The sequence below is a fragment of the Pteropus alecto genome, unplaced genomic scaffold, assembly GCF_000325575.1.
Source record: "Pteropus alecto unplaced genomic scaffold, ASM32557v1 scaffold88, whole genome shotgun sequence".
Taxonomy (NCBI): Eukaryota; Metazoa; Chordata; class Mammalia; order Chiroptera; family Pteropodidae; genus Pteropus; species Pteropus alecto.
Genome location: NW_006494611.1, coordinates 10341031 through 10363313, shown reverse-complemented (window position 1 = coordinate 10363313; position 22283 = coordinate 10341031). Strand labels below are relative to the sequence as shown.

The 22283-nt window shown below is 35.1% G+C and overlaps 1 protein-coding gene and 1 pseudogene across 3 annotated transcripts in view; one reads left to right on the top strand and one right to left on the bottom strand.

Moving 5' to 3' along the window:
* The window catches only part of HPSE2 (heparanase 2 (inactive)), a 538231-nt gene that overhangs the window by 235092 nt on the left and 280856 nt on the right, over window positions 1-22283 (bottom strand). The window lies entirely within an intron of this gene.
* LOC112474213 lies at window positions 21319-21437 on the top strand (annotated as a pseudogene).

Here is a 22283-nt window from a genome sequence, read left to right as displayed (position 1 = left end):
AAGATAGTTTGTAAATATCCACCAAAATTTTAAATGTACATTTCCTTACACCATGTAATTCCACCATTAGACACTAATACACCCCCCCACACATACTTGTAATAAATATATTGAAAAATTTCTCCAATATATATGTACAATGATTATCATTGCAAGTAGCCAACAGCTAAAAACAACCCAAATGCCTACCAAATGGGAACTGGTTAAACAAATTATAAAGAATCTATGTTACAGAAAGAGATTCCAATAAGGAAAGGGAGAAGGCTAGAATAAACTCTGTGGAGTTGAACTGAAATTGGAGTTATCAATGTAATTCATGGTTTTTAATGTACATACAGATGGAGAGATATAGAAATATAGATGTGTATATGGGTGTGATATATATCTGAGCAGTCCTGGAAGCAATCCATTCCAGTATCAATGAGCACACCTAGCACCCAGATCTTAGTTCCTAAATACCAATCTCTAATAAAAGAAATCAAGGTATTTGGAGAAAAGGCTGGTGCCAGAGCTAAGTTGGAGATAATATGGATGAGCCTAGAACATTTTGTGGTACCAGAAAGTAAGGAAGTGCTCAAAAATTATAAAGACATGTCAAAAGGACATAAGGGCCAACCTTAACCAATGGCCAAGGCTGAGACAATTTGAACAACAAAATAAAATAAATAAATATATTATCAGATGATAACCCACAGAATAAAATAACTACCAAGTTATTTGTATAAATAAATAACTAAATAAAAGGGAGAGACGGAACAGCTATTCCTCTCAGAATGCCAATTAAAAAATATATAAAATTACTATTAGGCAACACCTCAGTAATAATTCTTGCAGTCAAGACCATTGATGGATGCTAAAATTAGTATTCAAGAGCCTGATGATGAAAACAAAGGTATTTGGATTGCCTCAAATTATTTCCCTAAAAGATATTAGCTACAGAGATAAAAATCGTAACTTTGCAGAAGAGAAACCTGGCAGACACCATCTTACTTCTGTGATCAAAATTAACCTTAGTAGACATTATGACATAAGGTACTGATATGAAGTCCTGAGAAAAGTAAGACTAGGTAAAATGACCGTATATGTGAAATCTCAATTTAATTATTAGGAACCATCAGAAACCCAAATTAAAGGTACATTCTATGAAATAACTGTTCAAAGTGTCCAGGTCATGAAAAAGAATAAAAGACTGAGGAACAATCAGAGATTGAAGGAGACATGACAACTAAATGCAACATAGTGTCCTAAATAGGATCCTAGAATAGAAAAAAGAGAGCAGTGGGAAAACAAGCCAAATTTGAAAAAGGAAGGCCTATAGGTTAGTTAATAATATTGCATCAATGTTATTTTCTTATTTCTATAATTGTATTATAGGTATGTCAAATGTTAAGGGAAGCTGGATCAATAGTATATGAAAACTCTATGACATATATATGCATTATGAGTTCATAAAATTTGATGAACTTTTCCATAAGCCTAAAATTCAATATAAAATGTTTTTAAAAGGAACAAAGTAGATCTGTATATATTTATAAGAAAAGAATATCGAGATATATTATTATTTTTAAAAAGTTTTTCTTCCTATTTTAGTTTCAGGTATACAGTACAATGGTTAGACATTTATATAGTTTATGAAATGATCCTTCTGATTACTCTAGCACACATCTGGCACTACACACAACCATTACAATAATATTGACTATATTCTTTATGTTGTACTCTACGTACCTGTGACTGTTTTGTAACTACTAATTTGTACTTCTTCATCCCTTCTCATGGTATAATATGATCCTTCTGAGTGATATAATCATGTATACATATATGCACACACATACATAATCATATATTATATGTATATAATATATGATTATATTATATATATATACATAATATATGATTATATATATATATGGTATATGAACAATCATTTTGTTGTAAGAAAGCAAAATTGCTAAGTCTGGTTATTTGGGATCTTGTAATTTGGGAGGAGGAGAAGTGAAAGTAAGGAAGGGGAGTGAGACTTTTATTTTTCAGTTTTCATCAAGTCTGCATTTCTACATAAATAAGGTTTATCTAGGCAGAAAACTATGGTCCTTTCCTGTACCTCTCTACATCGAAAGGAATAGAAGAAAATTTGAAAAATACTTAATATGCAATATTTAGCATATAATTTAAGGAGATGCTTTTGTAGAAGTTCTTTTATTAAGTCTTCAGTGCCATTGCTTCAATCTTCTGTATAAACTATGTTCTTTTGAATATAATCCCCAATATTTCTATGAGTGTAGTTCACATGAATTCTAGAATGAAAAGGTTTCCCACTCTGTTAGCAAACAATACAGCCTAGCACTTGGTTGTTGTGAAACAAAGAACATGTGCATTGTTCTATCTGGGCTTATGCAAGTTTCTCTAAGAATCTTATCACTTCTAGAGGCTTGATGATATGGCACTGTTTTCAATCTCCAGTGAATCCCACTATCAGTTATACTTAGACCTCTATGCTTTTACTCATCCAGTTTCCTCACTCTGAAATATTCTTTCCCTTTGTTGTCCAGTAAGCTATAACCTGTTTCTCTCCTATAAAGTTTTTCTTTATTTTAAAACAGGAGTTTGAAGACTTTTTCTGTAAAGGGCCATGTAATAAATAGGTTTTGTGGGTTACATACTCTTTTACATACTCTTTCCCTTCTTTTTAAAACAATTCTTTAAAAATGTAAAAAGCATTCTTATCTCATACTGAGTTCCCAACTCAAGAACTATGGACAAGTTACTGCAGAATTCCAGACATTATTCCATGTCTAGGATGAATAAATAACATATGCCATATACATATATGCTGATACTTTCTGAATAGCTATAGATACTTCTGGGGTTAACAGAAAACACATTATATTTAAAAATGTTATTGAATTCATAATAATTTCCTGTCCTCACTTATTTTCTTAATCAGTGAAACCAAAATTACAACTGGTCTTAAGTGGAGTGTCCATAAAATGCCTCAATATTAAAAAAGGAGTCCTCACACAAGAACTGAGAAAATGTAACTTACATGCACTCCCTTAAAGGAATTACTTAAGGTTGCAATTCAGTTAAGCGACACAGGAAGCCATGAGGTCCAGAGAAAGTATATTGAACTCAGAGAGTAATAATGGAAAGTCCAAGAATGAGACTTATGTAGAAAATCTAGAGGAGAATAAGCTTACATTAGATGAAAGAGTTAGAAAAATATGTGAACATGGAAGACATATTTTGTAAGGGAAACAAAAGCAGTTTAAAAACTTGAAAATAAAACAGCTGAATAACAAAGTCAAGTTCAAATATAAAGTAATCTGAAATGCGACATGGTCTTAAGCAGTTAAAAAAGTATAAAGGAGAAATTGTTTGACCGTGATGATAGGAAAATTCTTTGAGTGGCTATAAAGTGGATAATGTCAATCTAGCATAGTCTTGTCATAGCAGTAAATGACTTTTATATGGCATAATTCTGTAAATCCTTTTTATTGCTTTTTAAATTTTTGGATACTTTATATAGTAAAGCATAGAGGATTTGGTTGGGATTGAAGAATAAGATGTAAATAACACCAAAGATAAGGTAAAAGTAAATGTGTTGCTGAAAAAGGCAGAGTTTTGAAAGAGGAAGTATATAAAAGAGTAGCAGTATTAATATCTTCAATTTATAGAGCAGAGCATCAAGAAATACTATCAAAAGTTGGCAGAACAAGAAGTGGCAGTTAAAATATATTATTTAAAGTTATAATGATAATAGATATTCTAAAATATTTATATATTTAAAGACATTAATATATTATAGGTTTATATGTTTTGTGAATATAAACATAATATATATCCTTTATTAAATATATTTATATCATAAAACAATCAAATATTAGGAAGAAAAGAGAAAGAAGAAGGTAGCTATGAGCTAAATCCTCACCTTTCTCAGCAAAAAGTCAATAGAGCTAAAGTTATTAAATAAAAGGTATAAGCATTTATCTGATCAAAAGGAGATAAATATTGAAAGATTAAAAAAGCAGAAAATCATACAATACCATAAGCTTATTTTTAAAAGACTAATAAAATAATCAAATATCTAACAAGACAGATGACAGAAAGCAATAGAGAGAGAGAAATAGAGGGACAGAGAGATAGAGATAGAGATGAGAGAGAGAAGAAAAAAATGAAGAAAAGGTATAGAATAATAATTTTAGCAGATGAAAAAGCAATATAACTATTATTTTATGATAGTAATACATATAAATAACATTGTCAATGAAGTTGAGATGGACAGTCTTATATGTCAGCAATAACCAAAAACAAGGAGTTCTAGTTAAGATGGTAGAGTAGGTAGACTCTGTTCTTGCCTCCTCTCCTGACATTAAAATTACAACTAAATGATAGAACAATGAACCTAGAAAAATCATCTAGTCTAGCTGAGTAGACCTATAACTAATGATATAAAGAAGAAGCCATGTCAAGACTGGTAGGAGAGGCAGAGATGTGAAATGGGCCGGTCCCACACCCACATGAGGATCAGAAGGGATATCTTGGCTGCAGAGGTCCCCCAAAGGGAATGAGGGGTTGCAGCCCCACACTAGGCTCCCCAGCCAAGAGCAGCAGGGCTGGGAAGAAGGGCTCCCACAACATCTGGCTGTGAAAATCAGCGGCCATCCTGTCTGGCTGGGTGAGATGGAATGCTGTGGAAAACCCAGGCATTCCTCTTAAAGGGCCTGCACACAGACTCTTTCACTCACAGGCACTCACCCTGGACTCAAGTGGAGGGACAGTGGCTTGGGAGGTGCCAGAGACATATAGGGAGAGGCAGTTGAGTGGCTTCAGAGTGAGGGCTGGAGGGACAGCAGCTAGTGGCCCTGAGTTGAGCCCTCCTCTCATGTAGCCAGCTGCCAGGCATCATTTTTCCTTTGTTGAGCCCTCCCTCTACATGGCCAAATCTGAACCTGCACTGGCCTGGTGAAATCCACTGGCTCCAGCCTGGCTTACCACAACTGGCTCACTGCTGGAGATATTTATCCCAGAGGCAGGCAGGCAGTCGGGCTTGACCTGTGCTGCAGACTTGGACAATTCTTGGGAGTCTGTGGGCCCCAGGCTCAGCACGTATGCCCAATTTGAATCTGCACTAACCCGGTAAATACCACTCAACCCACCCTGAGATTCCCTGAGACCCCTACCACCTCACCCAAATTGAGTACTGCCCAAAGCCCTTTCAGCAGTTGAGCCATATGGGCAGCTGACAGGTGACCAGCAGGCCTCAGGGTGCCCTGGGCCTCTTGCTAAGCTTCCCCAGGCCTGGTATGTTGGCAGCCGGCCTTAGTCTGCAGCATGGCCTTTCCCACATGCCTCTAGGTCCAACACAGGTAGCAATCAAACAAAGATCTCTTTGTAGCTCCTCCCAGGTAGCCCCAGGCCAGTCACAGGCAACAGCTGACCTTGGCCTGCATGGGGAACCCCTTCTAAGAGGCTCCAAAACCAATATACCTGGTGGCTGGCTCCAGACTACAACAGAGCACCACCTGATTAACCCCACAAGTGGCACACCCAAAGGGTGGTCTCAGCAGGTGCTAGAGCCCTCTGGGACAAACTCACCCCAAGGGGTTAGCCCTCACACAGTAACTCATACACTATGGTCATGGCCAATCCTCATAGCCAGCAAGCCTGAGAGTCAATCCCACCGACTGACATGACAACAGCAATCAAGGCTCACCTACAACAGGAGGGCACACATAACCCACATACGGGGCACTTCAGGAACATCCAGCTCAGGCAACCAGGGAGATTATGCCACTGGGCCCCACAAGACACGTACTAGACAAGGCCACCCAGCCAAGACTGGTAGATGTAACAGATCTACTTAATACATAGAAACAAACACAGAGAGGCAACCAGAATGAGGAAACAAGGAAACATGTTCCAAATTAAACAACAGGAGAAAACTCCATAAAAAGAACTAAATGAAGTGGAGGCAAGCAATCTACCAGATACAGAGTTTAAAATACCGGTTATAACAAAGAATAGCTAATCTCAGTGATAACTTCAATTACAAAGCAAATATTTTTGTGCTTTTAAAATCTTCCACATTGGCTTCAATTTTAATCTTTTTGATTCATTCCAGCCTTAATAGAGATATATTAAATTAAAATTAACATCAGGAAATTTGGATCATCTTTTGGGTAAATATATGTATACACACATACATATAAACATATATATTTTTAAGTATTTTTTTACAACTGCGTATACATACATATACACACAGATTTTATTCTGGTCCTAATGTTTTCTCTGTCTTCACTGTATGTATTCGTGTACACACATATGTACGTGTGTATGTATGTGTGTACATGAAAAATTACTGTGAAGACAGAGAAGACATTAAGGTTTAGAATAGAAAAAGACAAAATAATTGAACATTAGTACACTGATCAACTTTTAAAGTTCTCTTTGGCGAGGCTAATATAATGTTTAAGAGAAAAATTTCTATCTGCTCCACATATTAATGTTGGTGATTCAAGAAAGCAGAATCTAGAGAGCTACAACTGTTACACCAACACCAACAACAATCAAAACAAAATATTATGATTAACAAAGCATTATGATTAATAATTGTGTCAGCTCTCTCATTTGCTTCCTGGTACTTGACTATATTATTGGTGTGTGTTAGTGTGTGGGAGAAACCTCTTAAGTCCCTTGCACAATCAGATCAGAACTCTCAAGAGGTTCTCACTCATCGTAATCCGCACTCACCCGCTAACTACATCTTTCTTGTAGCCCTCATGGCTCTGGCTGATGAGGCATGGGCCTGGTCAGGGAAAAGCAGCAGGGCAGATACTGCAGTTTTAAGTGAAATCAGGTGTTGCCTTTCCTGAAGTAAGATCTGGAAAATATCAGTTCTGAAGTAACAGGTACTGGCAACTGAAAATCAGCCTTCCCCACTGGGCTCAGCCTTTCTTTTCCCTGCAAGTACTATTTAGGCTTTCCCTTCTCCTCTTACATCGTCAAGCTCCTTCATCTCCTCTTTAGAGGCCACTGAATAAGCATTTCCATTTTGTGGATATTCACCTGACTTGAGTCTAAGCATGTTGGGAATGGGAAGGTTTTTGGTAATAGAATACCACAGTGTCAATAAAATACTCTCGTGTCGTTGGTGACTCAGGCTTCTACCTGTGGAGGAAGTATAAAAGATTTCTTGGAAGAGGATTTCTTGGAGGAGTGGGGAGGAATCATTAGGTTCTGACTCTGTTTTCTCCAAATATTGAGAGCTCCAGGCAGAAACAGCACACATGTTTGATAAAGTCAAAGCATTACATGGGGCTGAGAAAACATTCTTTGGGTTTCCTTTCTTTACTTTCTGCTAGGCCAATCTGGAACAATCCCATCTCAGAATTGCAATCCGGATTGAAGAAACACACATGTGCACATGCACAGTTGATGTATGATTGTTTTTATTGTTTGGTTGATTTGGATAATGTGCCTCAGCACATTCTGGGATTGAACCAAGTAACGATGGGGGTGCCTCGTCATTTAGCACCTTTCATTCCCATCTCCATACTCCAGTATCATCTCAAATGGAGTGTGGCTCATTTGGAGGAAACAGCCCCACACTTACCCAAGGTACCTGGATGAAACATGGGTCACTATGAGTATGGGGTAAGTGCCAGTGATCCTGTAGTGTAGCTGGAGCAAATGCAACCTGTGATGAGTTTAGTTAGTGACTAAAGACAAAATTAGTGGAACAAGTTCAAAACTTAAAATGCTGAAGAACTAAACAAGAATTCTAGGAAAAGAGCACTAGACTTTGAAGTATGGCTAAATCTTAACTAAGAATGCCCTATCATCCCATCACTATTCACCTAATACTCTTTGTAAGCAAACTGATCCCTATGGCTTTACTCCCACCTATAAGTTAATATTTTAGTCCCAAATTTAAATCTCCAGTCCAAGGTTTATCTCCTGAACTTCAGACTGGTAATCTCAATCATCTCTATCTAAATGATCCATGAGCATTTCAAATGGTACATATGAAAAACAAAATCATCAGCCACCCCAATAAACATTTCTTACATTCCCTGAATCGATGAATGACATAGTCACTTATCAGTAACCCTGAGAATTATCCTAGATTTTTCCCTATCATTTATCACAACCAGAGCTAATCAAGACTATCTTCTAAACCTTTCCCAAATTCCATTCCTCAGTCCCCACCACCTTTACCCTAATTCAGGCCACCATATCATTCACCCAAATAACTATTACAGCTTCCCCATTTAACACCTTTCAATCCCATATGTAGTTTCCATAATACGGCTCAGAGAGCTTTCTAAAAAGGAGATCCACATATCATCTATGTAGTATTCTTGCCAAACATATTTAAACAGACTCTAACCATAAGGAAACAATCAGACAAACCTATATTTAGGTGAATTCTACAAGAAATCTGGCCCAGACTCTTCAAAAATATCAATGTCACAAAAGACAAAATACAATCGGGGGAACTGTTCTAGATTTAAAGAGACTAAAGTAAGAAAACTAAACATAAACATGATCCTTGTTTGGATCCAGGATTGACGGGCAGGAGGTGAAAACAGCTACTGTGGACATTACTGGAATAATTAGGAAAAATTAGAATATGAACTGTGTATTAGATGATATTAAATCTATAAATGTCCAATTTCTTAGGTGTTGTGATGGTATTGTGGTTATGCTTAGTTCCTAGGAGATGCAGTCTAAGGTATTTATGGGTGGAATGTCATGGTGTCTGCAACATACTCTCAAATTATTCAGCAAACAATTACATACGTAGATAGGTGACAGAAAGAAAGCAAATGTGGTAAAATATAAACAATTGACGAATCTAGACTTCCAACTTTCCTTTGAGTTTTACATTTTTCAAAACAAAAAGTAGTAGAGAGAAAAGAGAGAGAGAAAGCAGCCAGTCACCATGGATAAACTGTTCTTCCATAGATATCTTCCATGTTACAAAAAGAACCCGAATTTCTTGGAGATTAAAAAAAATGACAGGGAGGTCATTAAGGTTGAATCACCAAAGCCATTTACTTTCATCTCTAGAACCTGAGCAGGCTTAAGACCTAAATAAACAGAATAATTCAAGTTAACACAAGACTTAAAAGCTATATATAAAAATGGCTAGGTCGTTTCACAGACAAATTGAATTTAAGCCAGGCATTTTCTTTTATACAAAAGAATATAAAAACAGTTACGAGCAAAGTCTCTTTAAATTCTCATAATAACCAAATGAGATACTTAGCTTTATTTCAGAGATGAGAAAAACAAGGGAAAACCACATGGAATTATGTCCTAGAGTTTTTATAGCTGTCAAACCAATAAAGTGCATTATTATATGATACCAGAAGTTTGCAGAGTGAACATGTTAACCTTTAAAAAAAGGATGGTTGAATCTTTGTTTTTCCTCTAACAGCATTATTAATTTGCTGTTTATCTTCTACATTATAGTTTCTTCTGCCCCACAACAAAATCAAACACATTTTTAAAAGCCCTATATCAAGCCCTGATAAAATCATTGTCGCACTTAGAATAGCAACCTAAAGGTTCTTTATGAAGGAGTCCTGTCTCCCTGTCCTTCTTCTTCCCTTGTCACATTGCCTTTTTACTCCCTACACTATAGCCATATTAACTACTTTTGCTTCCTTTAAGCACAGATTCTCTCATGCTACCAGTATTTCTCAGTGGTGGTTTAAAGCAAGGGAAATATGATGTGGCCCTTCATGCCACAGGTATACCTAATGCAAGCATATCAAGCATAAGAACACCTAAGACTGAATCCATACATAGAGTGAGTCAGGAGACCAGGATTCTGCTTCCAGGTCAGCTACTAAGGCAAATCTCTTATCCTCATGGAGCCTCAATTTGCTCATCTATAAAAGGAGATGGTTAAATCAGATGATCTCCCATGTCTATCTGCTCTCTGCTGTACTGTCCATGAATCTATGAAGTTGCTTTAGGGAAATCACAAGGGAACTTGTGTAATAAATTCTGGTATAGAAGAGGTTTACATACTAAGATAAATCATCTCAAAGAAGTTGTGAAAGTCAAATAAAGGATAAAGTTCCAAATCACAGTCAAGTTTAATGGACTTTACTGACAACAGAACCAAAATCCAAAATGTGTCATCTTTGAGATTTATATCAAGTTACATATAAAAATTTAATAATATGGTGAAACAGATGTTAAGTGAGACATTAATTTTAAGCTGCAGTATGAGATTTAGCTCCATTTTGGTTACTGGGTAGACAACAAGTTCAAGGGGCACTGACTCTATATAAATGTGCTCATATGAATGTAGCCCATGGAGAAAAATAAGTGTCTTAGTATCTCATTTTCTCTCATCTATTAGATCCAGTGATAAGTCATAAAAAACTATGAGGAAGATTATTGTCTGGAATCACTAACACGGGAATATCTTGAAATTATTCAATCTGTACCTCTTTCTTCCAAAAGACTCAGAGCTCCTTCAGCACACTGAAATTGACACTTGAATGGGGGTGAAATCAACTGTAATACAGCTAGAGGAAGGAACACTCCCATATTATTCAATTCACTCAACATAGGCAATGGAAGCGCAAATGAGGGAAGGTACTGCTTTCTACAATTCCACTCTTTTATTTAGGGGTAGACTTTGTTCAAGTAGTAACATTAAAAAAGAAAGCTGATGTGTTTACACTTATCATGGGGTCTGCTCTACCTATTCAAGTTCTAATAAGAAATTATCGTGAGAATTAGAAAATTAATATGTACTGTTGTTCAAAAACTTTTATTTTAAACTGTGTTTTTAGATTCAGAAGCAAAACTAGCAAGAATATTTCAAGAAGATTCTAGAATTCATTCGTTAATTCATTCAACATTCAACATTTATTGACTATCTAATTATGGCATACACTGACTTTAAGAGAATACAAAATAAATAAAACAGAGTCCCTCATCTCAAAAACTTCACAAACTAGAAACCGGTCCTAATACTGCTGATGTCTTTAAGGGCATTATCTTCAATTCCAAACTATTGGAGTTAACTTAGAAGGAAGTTTGCAAAGTGTTGATATAAGAAAATGAAACCATAAAACAAAACATAAAACATAAAAATAGAAAATCTCTAATTTTTAGGAAAAAAAAGTGTTTATTAATTAGTGTTGGCAATGATTAATAACTAGCTAGATTTTTTTATTAGGAAGATATTTCATTTGTATTTAAATTTTTAAAAAAAATCTTGCTCATTGTTATATCTTTTAAAATATGTGAATAATAATAATTAGTGATAAATAACATGTGCATGGTAACAATTGGTTTCTTATATCATTAAAAAATGTTTTTAACAATAGAATATACAGATGTCAAATTATAATGTACACCTAAAAATTATATAATTGTATTAACCAATGTTACCCCAATAAACTTAATTAAAATAATAATAATAATAATAATAAAACAGCAAGAGAAAAAATAAAAAAATGTTTTTAAAGAAAAGCATATAACAACAGGATTTTTGCTTTAGAACTTTCACTCCAGCTGTGGCATGGAAGATGGTTTAGGGGTTTAGAGAGTGGGGAATGGCTACATATAGTAATAGAATATATAAGATTATTACAATACTGTAGACAAGAGTTGGACTTTTGATTGGTTAGATAGAGAAGATAAAAGATAACTGCACATTTTCAATAGGAAAAGGGATGTAAGTGATAAGATGTTTGAAATGAATCTTAAAATAGAGCAAAATTTCTGAGAAAATGTCTTCAGATTTTTATTCGTGTTGTCATTTTTTCAGTGAAGGCTTCTATGACAGGAAACAAAAACGGCATGATCCCCACATCATTTCCTTTTCCTGAGCAAAAAGGGCAACATTTCCTGGCTCTCCTTGTAGTTAAGGATGGCAGCATGTGACTTACTTCTGACAAATGGGAATATGCGCAAGAGTGATGTGTCACTTCCAGGCCAAGGCACCTGTTGGCTACTAATCTATTTCCATCTCTCTCTGCCCCTAGAAACTATATATTGATGTGGCAGCACCACAATACGGAAGAAGCCCAGAATCCTGAATCGTTGGATGGAGGAATGAATCACTTATATCAGACTTCTATGGACAAAAACTAAACTTTCGTTGGGCTAAACCACTGATATACAGATTTGTTACTATAGCGTAGCATAGTATAGCCTATTTTGATTAATACACTTTCCCTATCACATCTAAAATTTCCCTGTCTCCCACAAGAAAACCCCAAACACACATATTCATACTTCCTATTCTTCTTCCTTGTCTTTTTTCTGTTTAGTGCTTGTCACTCTATAACTTGTAATGCATTTAATCTATTTATCTTGACTGAGAACTACTGTAGTGACTCAGCAACTAGGGATAAAAAAGCTTCAAAAAAGAATGGACAATTGACATAGGTAGGCAGAGCACAGCTAAAATATCTGGGTTGGGGAGAGGGACAGGGATGACCGTTAGGTAATGTCAAATTAAATGTGGTAGAGCATGCCTTGCCACAAGATGGCACTCAGAGTTATTCTTTTCTGAGTTTCTATCAATAAACATTCTGCATATTTTTTATTGTCAAAGAACAAAGAGAATATCTTCTGTTTCACAACTTACATATAGCATTGTATTTCATGTCCTATCATTTTATCACAGTTTATCATTACTTTCCTTTAGAATATGAAGATATAATGAATATTAGAATTGATTGTGAGATGGGGATAGGCATTAGAGCCAAGAGGAAGGAGCAAATGTAATACTATTGTAGATATTCAGTACAAGGCCTTAACAAGAAGCCATTGAATTTGGCCATCAGATGATGATTGATGAGCTTTGAAAAAACTAATACTGTTGGAAATGGAAGTCAGACTGCCTGGTGTCGAGGACTGATAACATGCTGAGAAAGTAGAAAGGCTATGTATTTGGCACATGTGCTGTGAAAGATAGGAGGAAAACCAGGTGGACTTTTTCCTTATAAGGAATTCCTTTCCAAATAAAGATTTGTGTGCCTTATTCATAAGTTTCAAATATTTGAACAAAATACCTGTTAAATGGAATTTGGCCTCACATAAAAATATCTCTACAAAACAAATTCAATTGTATTTCAGAGATACTTCTACTTCACTAAATAACCTGTTAGTCCCCCAATATTACAGCATTTATTTTCAAAATAATTTCATATCTGTTTCTCATATTATATTGCCCATAAAGTAAATGTTTGAATCGAGGCCTAAAGAGATCACAAGATTTGCCTAACATTATACTGTGAGACAGAAACAGAGCCACAGGCCAAAGTTTTGTGATGCCTAATTCCACATCCCTTCTACTGAATTATTCTTCCTGTCACTTGACTTCTAGTTCAAATTTCCCACTTATCTAAATTTATTTTTCTGGTATGCATAAAATGACAATGGTTCTTTTAAATTGCCCTGTTTTGAATATTTTCCATGTTATTTCGGATATGTAACAGTTAAAAATTACGTATCTCCAGAACAGTATGGGAAAATATGTTCATTATTATTTCTGCTTCTAAAAAACAAGTATAATCTTGAACTGAACTTAAAAAAACATAAATTAATGTACTATTGAAGAGGTAAAATCCTGTGCCTGTTGTTTCAGGTATATAGGCACTTATGCTAGAATAAGGTCTCACTACACAATCTAAAGAGTTTTCTTTACAGCCAATACATCTAATCATTAGCCATTTATCTTTTTTATGAAGGTGAAAATAGCCTCACAGTCTAATTTGTATAAAAATATTTTTGATCTCTTGAGACATAAAGAGTGAAGTTAAGACAACTTTAGCTTTGTTTCTCCCCCACCTCAAACAGAGAAAAAAGCGGGGAGGACTTCTATAGCTAATTCACCAACAACTCTATATAACCCAAAGAAAAGAAAACGTCAAACTTGCTTTGTGGCTAGGCTTCCATGGGGAACAGCCTTCTTACTAAGTTGGAAAGAATAAAGGCTATTTTTGAAAGTACAAGTGTCTGAAAACATCATGCCTGCTAAGTGTGTTTAGCATTTCTATGCATTTTAAAGAATTTAATGAAGCCCAGCTCCTTACAAATTCCTACAAAAAATTTAGAATGGGAAATGGTTCCTGCCGCCCAGGGGCTAGGGTAGTGGTTATTCCTCTAACCAACTATACAAAGGAAACCTGTCATTTATAGATAGCTCCAAAGTCTTGCATTAGCAAGAACACCATGAAGACTGGCCCTTACCCAAAGAATTTACTCAGAGACATTTAATATGGAGTAAATATAGCCTCAAAGAGAACAGCTTTGAAGAAGGACTTTGAAAAAGTCGGAAGAAGATGAAATGAGGAATGTTGTTACTTAGCGCCATTATTAAACAAATGCTTGCCACAGTTCTTCTCTAGCCTGGCTCAAAATGTGGCAAATAGCATGCCCACTTCACAGACAAAAATATAACTTAGAATGTGCAATTTTTTATTAGGATGGGCCCTCAGTCTAATGGGTTGTTATCAAAGTGTATGAATACCCTATTTCCACCAGTGTAGAGATCACTCCTCACTCAGGGACATATCTACTATTCCATGAACAGTCCAGGATAATTTGGATCTCAGATGTTCTCCCCTAATTGTCATACCAGTTACAGTTGGAAACTCTATTCTTCCTAATCCTTATACCGTGTCCTAACCCCTAAGGTCCTTGCTCTAAGTAAAAAGTAATCAATCACTGCTACTATTACAGCTACTATTGCAGCAGACAGCGCTTTAGGCGTTAACTCTTTTGGAGTCATGGGCACTTTCTGTTATGAAATTAACTGGCTCACAGAGTTGAATAAACTTTTCATTATCTATAACATCACTCCGTACAACCGATTTTTTCTCTCCTGCTAGTCATCTCTAGTCTTTGTATACATAAATACATTCATCCACTCAAATGTAACTGAGTACCTGCTAAGTGCTGGGTATTATTTCAGACAATGGGTTTAAAGCAGTCAGCAAGAGAGACAAGGTCCCTGCTTTCATGGACCTATATTCTGACTATGTAAGAAAGAGTGGCAGTGAGGGAGGTGACAAGCAAGAAATAAACAAGATAAATTCAGATATGATTAACTCCAAGAAGAAAAAAGGTTAGTAACTGAAACTGGGTGGAAAACTCTTTCTCTTTTAGTCAGAGACTGCTGCCCTCAGGTGAGGTGCTGAAGCGCCACGTTGGAGCCAGGGCCCAGAGCTGACAAGAAGCCAGCCATGCATAGAACTAGGAGGAAGATTCTGTAGGCTGAGAAAATACCAAGTACAAAAGTTTCTGAGGCAGATCAAGCTTAGGCCAAGGCCATTGAATCCTAGTGAGTTCTGAGAGACCCAAGAGGCAGGCTGGGGCTGCTCAATCATAAAGATGTAATACATGGAGGATCTCAAGAACTGTGAAGGTTGGTTTTTTTGTTTTTTTTTTTGAGTTCCTAAATACTTCAGAGTGTTTTTCCTAAGATCAAGGATCATTACAATGATCAAAACCAGGAACTTTTCACTAATATAACCAGATATTAATTATCAAAATCATTAATAGTTAATTCACCAATAACTCCATATCAAAATACAATTAAAACATACATTATCATTATATCTCAATTAAAAATATTATTATGTAATTTATAGACCTTATTTAAGTTTTGCTAAAAGTTTAAAAAATGTTCTTTATATAAATTTTATTATTCTGACCCAGGATCACACATTGCATTTAATTTTCATGCCTCTTTAGCCTAGAACTGTCCCTCATCCTTTACCTTTAGTGATAGTAACTTTTTAAAAAAGTACTGGCCATTTGTTTTATAGTATATCCTTAAACTAGGGGTTGTCTGATGTTTCCTTGAGATTAGATACAAGTGACGCGGGTTATGAAAAGTTTATCCTTTTCAATGTAGAATATCAGAAAGTATACGATATCAGTTTGTTCCATTACTAATATGCTAGGAGCGTGGAAAGAAAAATCTGTGTATTTGCTAGAAAGAGAGATCAATACATGTTTATGCTTTAGATGGTAGCAAAAATATAATGTTAATTCTAAAAATAGACATATAATGGGGACAAATTCCTGTGAATTAAAAGCAAATGCAAGAGGTTTTCCTTACTAATTCAAAACTCCAAATACAGAGCTTTAGGAAAATCTCAAGGGTCACTAAAAAGTTAAGGAAGCAAGAGATGGAAACAGAGTGTAAGTTGTTAATAAGGACAAAGATATGTTTATAAACTTCCAGTAAATAAAAATAACTGTGATTTTGATTATAAACTTATACAGCTTAGACTAAATATTTAGGTAAATATGTAAGTTGCTTTCACTTAGGCAATGTGAAAAGGAATTGTTGCATAGTTCTGAAATTGAAATTAGCTTAGATGCCCAGTGGCAATCAGAAGGGTCTCCTCTGTAGTGGAGCTTTCCTTCAACTGTAGTGCAATGTAGCTTATTTTGCCACAAATACTAGCTAAAAGCAAGCAAACAAACATGAAACTTGTGGTTGGAAGTTTTTTTTTTTTGTCACTAGGAATAATGGAGAAGAAACAGACCAGAAAATCCAAAGTCTGTATAGAAAACATAAAGAACAAGAGTAGATGAAGATTGAGCAAGAAGTTCCATAACATGAATTTAACTAGACCACTGGGTCATAAGGGCCTTGAAAGCATGGACTATGGTTGTTCTCTGGTTATAGCTTTTTTTTTTTTTGGTCTATTTTCAAATATGGTAACCAGAAATTAAAACTCTATAATGACCTAGCACATACAACAGGACTGCTGTTTCCCTTTTTATTTCTATACTTCTATTAGTGCCTAGGTTATAAGCATCAGATCTAATCTATAGAACTTTAGAGATGAAGAAGAACCAAGATTATCATTTAGTTCGGTTCCCTCAGTTTCAAATGATAAAAACGAAGTGATTAAAGTTAACTTACTTGCCCAAAGTTACCGAACAGTGGCACTACTAGTGAGCAAAGAGTTCAGGTTTTGGAGCCCCAGAACACTGGTAAAGATGTCATAAAGGCATCACTATCAAAATAACACCACTATGGAGCACTGGACTTGGAGTTAGAAAACATAATTTGAATCTCAGCTCTGCCTGCTACTTTCTATGAGAACACAGACAATCATTGCAACCTCTATAAAAGGTGAATGATAAGACCTACCTCATAAAAATGTTATATATATGCAATGCAAAAGTGATTTGTAAAAAAACATTAAATGTTAAAACTATTAGGATGTATCATTATGATGATAATCTCATAGTCATAATTTGGTTAAAAGTGATATTTTTCAAGTAGATAGACTATTATGTGGCTGTTGTATAACAGGCAGTTTTATATATCCAATTCTCATGCTTTAGAAAAGACCGTATACATTTAAGTTTGCTTTTAAATAATCTTAATTTTTTTAAAACTTTTGATTGTGGAAAATTTCAAAAATGTACAAAGTAAATAGAATTGCTATGTACCTATTACCCAGCTTCAATATTTTCAAAATTCTCCATTTTTTTTTATTGTGGTAAAATGCACATGACATAAAATTTAGTTTTAACCATTTTTAAGTGTACAATTCAGTGGCATTAAGTAGATTCACATGTTGTGTCTGCCATTCTTATATCATATAACCTTCTACCCACTCCCTATCCATTCACTCCATGATTATGAGAGTGCCATTTTTTAAATCAGACATCTGACACTTCAATTTCCAACCAAATTTACATGCAACTATTTTTCTCTAATCCTCAGTTCCCCCTTCATGAGAATCATAACACCTATGTCAAAGTTACTGTGAAGTTTAAAGAATGCACTGCAATATCATATAGCAGGCACATAATATCTGTAAGTTCACTTGCTGGCACCATTCATATGGTTTGACTGTTCCCAGAGAAGCTGTGCTATAACACAATGGATTCTATTTCACTGATGTGATGACTCTCAAGTTTTAACTAGAGTATCTTCTTGACATTTCTTCATTGTTTCCTTGTACCTTATCTAAATGGAACCTATAAACCTAATTACGTTTCCGATACGATGATGGTCGTTTTAGAAAAGTAATGAAGAAGTTCTCTATATCTTTGTTATACTATTTCATTATAAAAAGAATTTTAAAAAGCTCCAGTAACCCAAGTGAGGAGTTTCTCAATTCATTGCAGCTATTTATTCAAGTGCATTGCTGGGCAAATCAAAAACACTTTGACTTCCATTTAATGACCAAGTCACCGTGAAGGACACGAGAAAGTGTTGACTCCTCTCTTCTGGGTCACTGCTCTGACTAGGCTCTCTTATCCCTGACAGATTCTTCTCACCCTCATTTTATCCTTCTGCACTAAATGGGGAGATATTCTAAGACCTATTTTTCAGCTTTGAGTTCTTTTACAAGCTCTAATACACAACTCTTTTATATGACTCCAGCCTATATCTCTACATGAGCTGCTCTAAAATCAATAGCTCACAATTCTCTGACTCCAAGAATCTTCTGAAATCATCATCTCCTCCAAACTCTTTTTCCGTCCCAGAAATCCTATGTTTCTGTTGTTGGTACCATTACTCTTCTGGACATCCTGTCTTAAACTAGAGCCTCACTCTCACATTTTTAAAATCCCTAACTCCTATATCGAATTCAACTTCAAAGAAGAGTGATTCTTTCTTAGAAATGTCTTGTTTATTTGCTCCACTCTTTTCTCACTCCACTAATTAGAGACATTAAAACTTAAACTAATTAATGCAATAGCTCATGTGGGCAATCAAATATAATTTCTAGCACATAATGCTTAATCAAGAAAGCAGAATTCAGAACTCTTTTCAAAATTAAGTGAGAGTTAGCCCTTCAACTAACACTTAGGAGAGTTCAAGAAGACATAAATCCTTTTTCTGAGCCAGAAAAAACAAAGTTCTCTTTACTGGTAAGGCATGTTATTTTATAACTAGGTCTGAATAATGCAAACATCTGATAATCTTCAGAGAAATTACACCAACAAAATCTGAGTGCAATCTGGGCCCTCTCAAATACAGCTCACATGTCCCTAATTTTACAGTCTCTATATAAAAACTAATATTCCCATTATTACATTTAGAGAGCCCTTCAAAGGTGCCATAAAGTTCCAGTCTTGATAGCCTCCAATTAGTTTCCTAGCTACATAGCTCTGAAGTTCCAGTTTACTAGTTTAACATGCAAGCTGGAGCTTATTTTAACTGAGAACATTTATCTTTAATGCTTGGTTTCCACTGAAGTCCTCAACTATACAAAACATCTAACTTCCATATTTTAGTTTTCTGCTTAGTTTTCCTCTTGTAATCTAGTATAGTCCAGACATGTACCTTCCCATGTGACTCTCCACCAAAGAATACTTCAACTGACCTTCACTCACTCCAGTGCTTTGGGGCTCAAAGCTCTGCTAATATGCATGCACAGATACATTTACAAATATATTTACTATAGTTATATTTGTTTAGTAAAATCTTAGACATAACCTTAATGTCTATTCATAAATGAGTAGGAGAGTGGGTGAATGTATAGATGAAACAAAATTGCCATGAGTTGTTAACTATTGAAATTGAGTGATGGGTTCAGTATACAATTCTCTCTTCTTTTTTGCATATGTTTAAAATATTTTCCATAAAAAAAATTTAAAGTTAAGGTACATACCTACTATGAATACCAGAAACAATATTTACTGATCTGCACTCACAGAAATGAGGCTATGATATGCTGTTAAGTGAAAAAGAACAAGTTAATAAACAGTAAGTATAGCATGGCTTCATTTGGGGATTTGAAAGCTCTATGTGTTTATATTTGCATATCTACAGATAAAGGTCTAGACAGCTAACTTTGGGAATTAGGAGGGATAAAAGCGGATGATCATGTCTTACTCTATATATTGCAATAAAGTTTGAATTTTTACCAGCATCTGTAAATTTAAAAAATAATAATATTGTTAATAATATTAACAACTAAAATCTTTAGTGCTATAGGGATCTGGAGGCTGTATTTTTGGGAGTATTAAATACTAAGGAATACTAACGGTACATGTCTATGCTTCAACGCATATTGAAGGTAAAATCCATTTATTTGACCTACTATTCTCTCAAGACATTGACTTTAATTAAGTGCTTTTCCTACCAACCTTATCTGGAACTGCCTTCTGTTACTTCCTGGAAAAGTTTTACTTAATTCTTTGATCTTTCTTTGTTATGGGCACAACAGATAGAAGAAAACCATAAAAGATTTTCTTGCCCTTTAGTCTGGTCCAAGTTCATAATTTTCTTCAAAATCATGATCAGAGAAGATTTGTATTTCCATGGCAACAAATAGCTACTAACTTTCTGCTTGACCCAAAGACACACCTACTAGTCCCCTATTTGTACTACAGGATCTGCACCTCTCCTTGCTTTTGTACTACTAATTCTTATAACCTTCGGATACTAGATCTTCCCCCTTTCACTACTTCCCCACTCATATCTAAGTCTGATGCCTTCCTCTATCATAGCACTTATATATTATACTGAAAGTGTTTACTAATCTACCTAAGAGGGCTGCAACCAGGGAGTGGACCAGGTTTTGTGGGACCTGAAACTAATACAACTTAGGGAGTCTTCTAGAAGAATATAAATTATAAACACAAAATTATGTATAAACATGCATGCGTATTTATAATGAGAAAAGAAAACACAACAGATTACTAAAGTTTTAAAGATTAAGATCCCTCTCCTTTGAGACTTCTTTAGACAACTGACTAGAAATGCTGACATAAAAATGTATACTGATTGCAACCTGACTTTCCTTTCCAATTACTAACACTCATAAGGACCTGTGCAAGTGATGGGTCCTAACGTCTAAGCTTCATTAGCTTCATCATAAATCTATATCTGGCTTCTTCACTGCTGAATTCACAGCAATCAGCTCAGTGCCTTATACATATTAGGTCTTCAAAATATAGCTGTGATGCATAAAAGCAGGGATGAACACATTAATCTTCCTTTTACCAAACTCATTATAAACCATTCAGTGGCTCCCCATTTAAGACTACTGCATTATCTAGCCCTTGTCTTCCTCTCCAATAGCTTCTTGAATTTCTCTCTTCTTTACTTTATATATCCAGCTTCACTGGCCTTCTCTCACTGCCTCAAGACCTGTCCATAGAGGGTTTCCTCTGTCTAGCCCCCTCTTCCTATCCCCTTACCTCAATTAAAATGCTACTTTGTCAAGGAAGACTTCCAGCCTAGGTTAAATTTCCCAGTCATCTCACTTAGTATTCCCTACTTCTTCAAAACACTTTTCGCAATTGTTAATTACAGAGTTGTCTAAAAAATAATTTAATATTGTCTACAGCCATGCCACCCTGAACATGCCAGATCTTGTCTGATCTTGGAAGCTAAGCTAGGTCGGGCCTGGTTTGTACTTGGATGGGAGATCACCTAGGAATAGCAGGTGCTGCAGGCATAAAAATAATAATAAAATAATAATTTAATATCCATTTGCTACTGGACTGAAAACTTCTTGAAGTGTTATAGTATGTTTACTTATTATTTCCACAGTTTACTATAATGCTGTGTACAGAGTATGTGCCCAATAAATATTTATAGAATGAATAAAGAAATTAATGAATGAGGATGAATGCCAGAGAGGATACAACTCTCGGTATATACTGAAGGAAATGTAATACCTAAGATCAAAGACATCCACTGGCCTAAGGAAGCAATGCATAATAGCAGCTAATATTTATTGTTTGCTATATGGTAGGCTTTGTAGTAAACTATATGTAGTTATCGCATTTGATCATCAGAACAATCTAATAAGCAAGTAGATATTAGAATCAGCTTGTTAATTTCTACAAAAAGTCTTGCTAGATTTTGATTGGGATTGTATTCACTCTACAGATCACTCTAAAGATTCCATTGACATCTTAATAATGAGTACTGCAAACTATGAACACAGCAAATACCTTCATTTATTCAGATATCCTGCAGCTTATTTCATCATTGTTTTATAGTTTTCAAACATGCAGCTCTTACACATATTTTGTTAGTGATTATTATTATAATTAGTTTTAATAATTAGCGATGCCTAATTATTACATGGTTTGGGATACTACTATTTTTAAAATATCAACTTCCAATTATTCGTTATTAGGATATAGAAATACAATTTTTTTTATGTTTACCTTATATACTGCAACCTTGCTAAACACACTTATCAATTCTAGTGGTGTTTTTGTAGATTCTTTGAAATTCTCTATACAATTATGTTTGTGAATAGAGACAATTTTATCTATTCCTTTCTAATCTG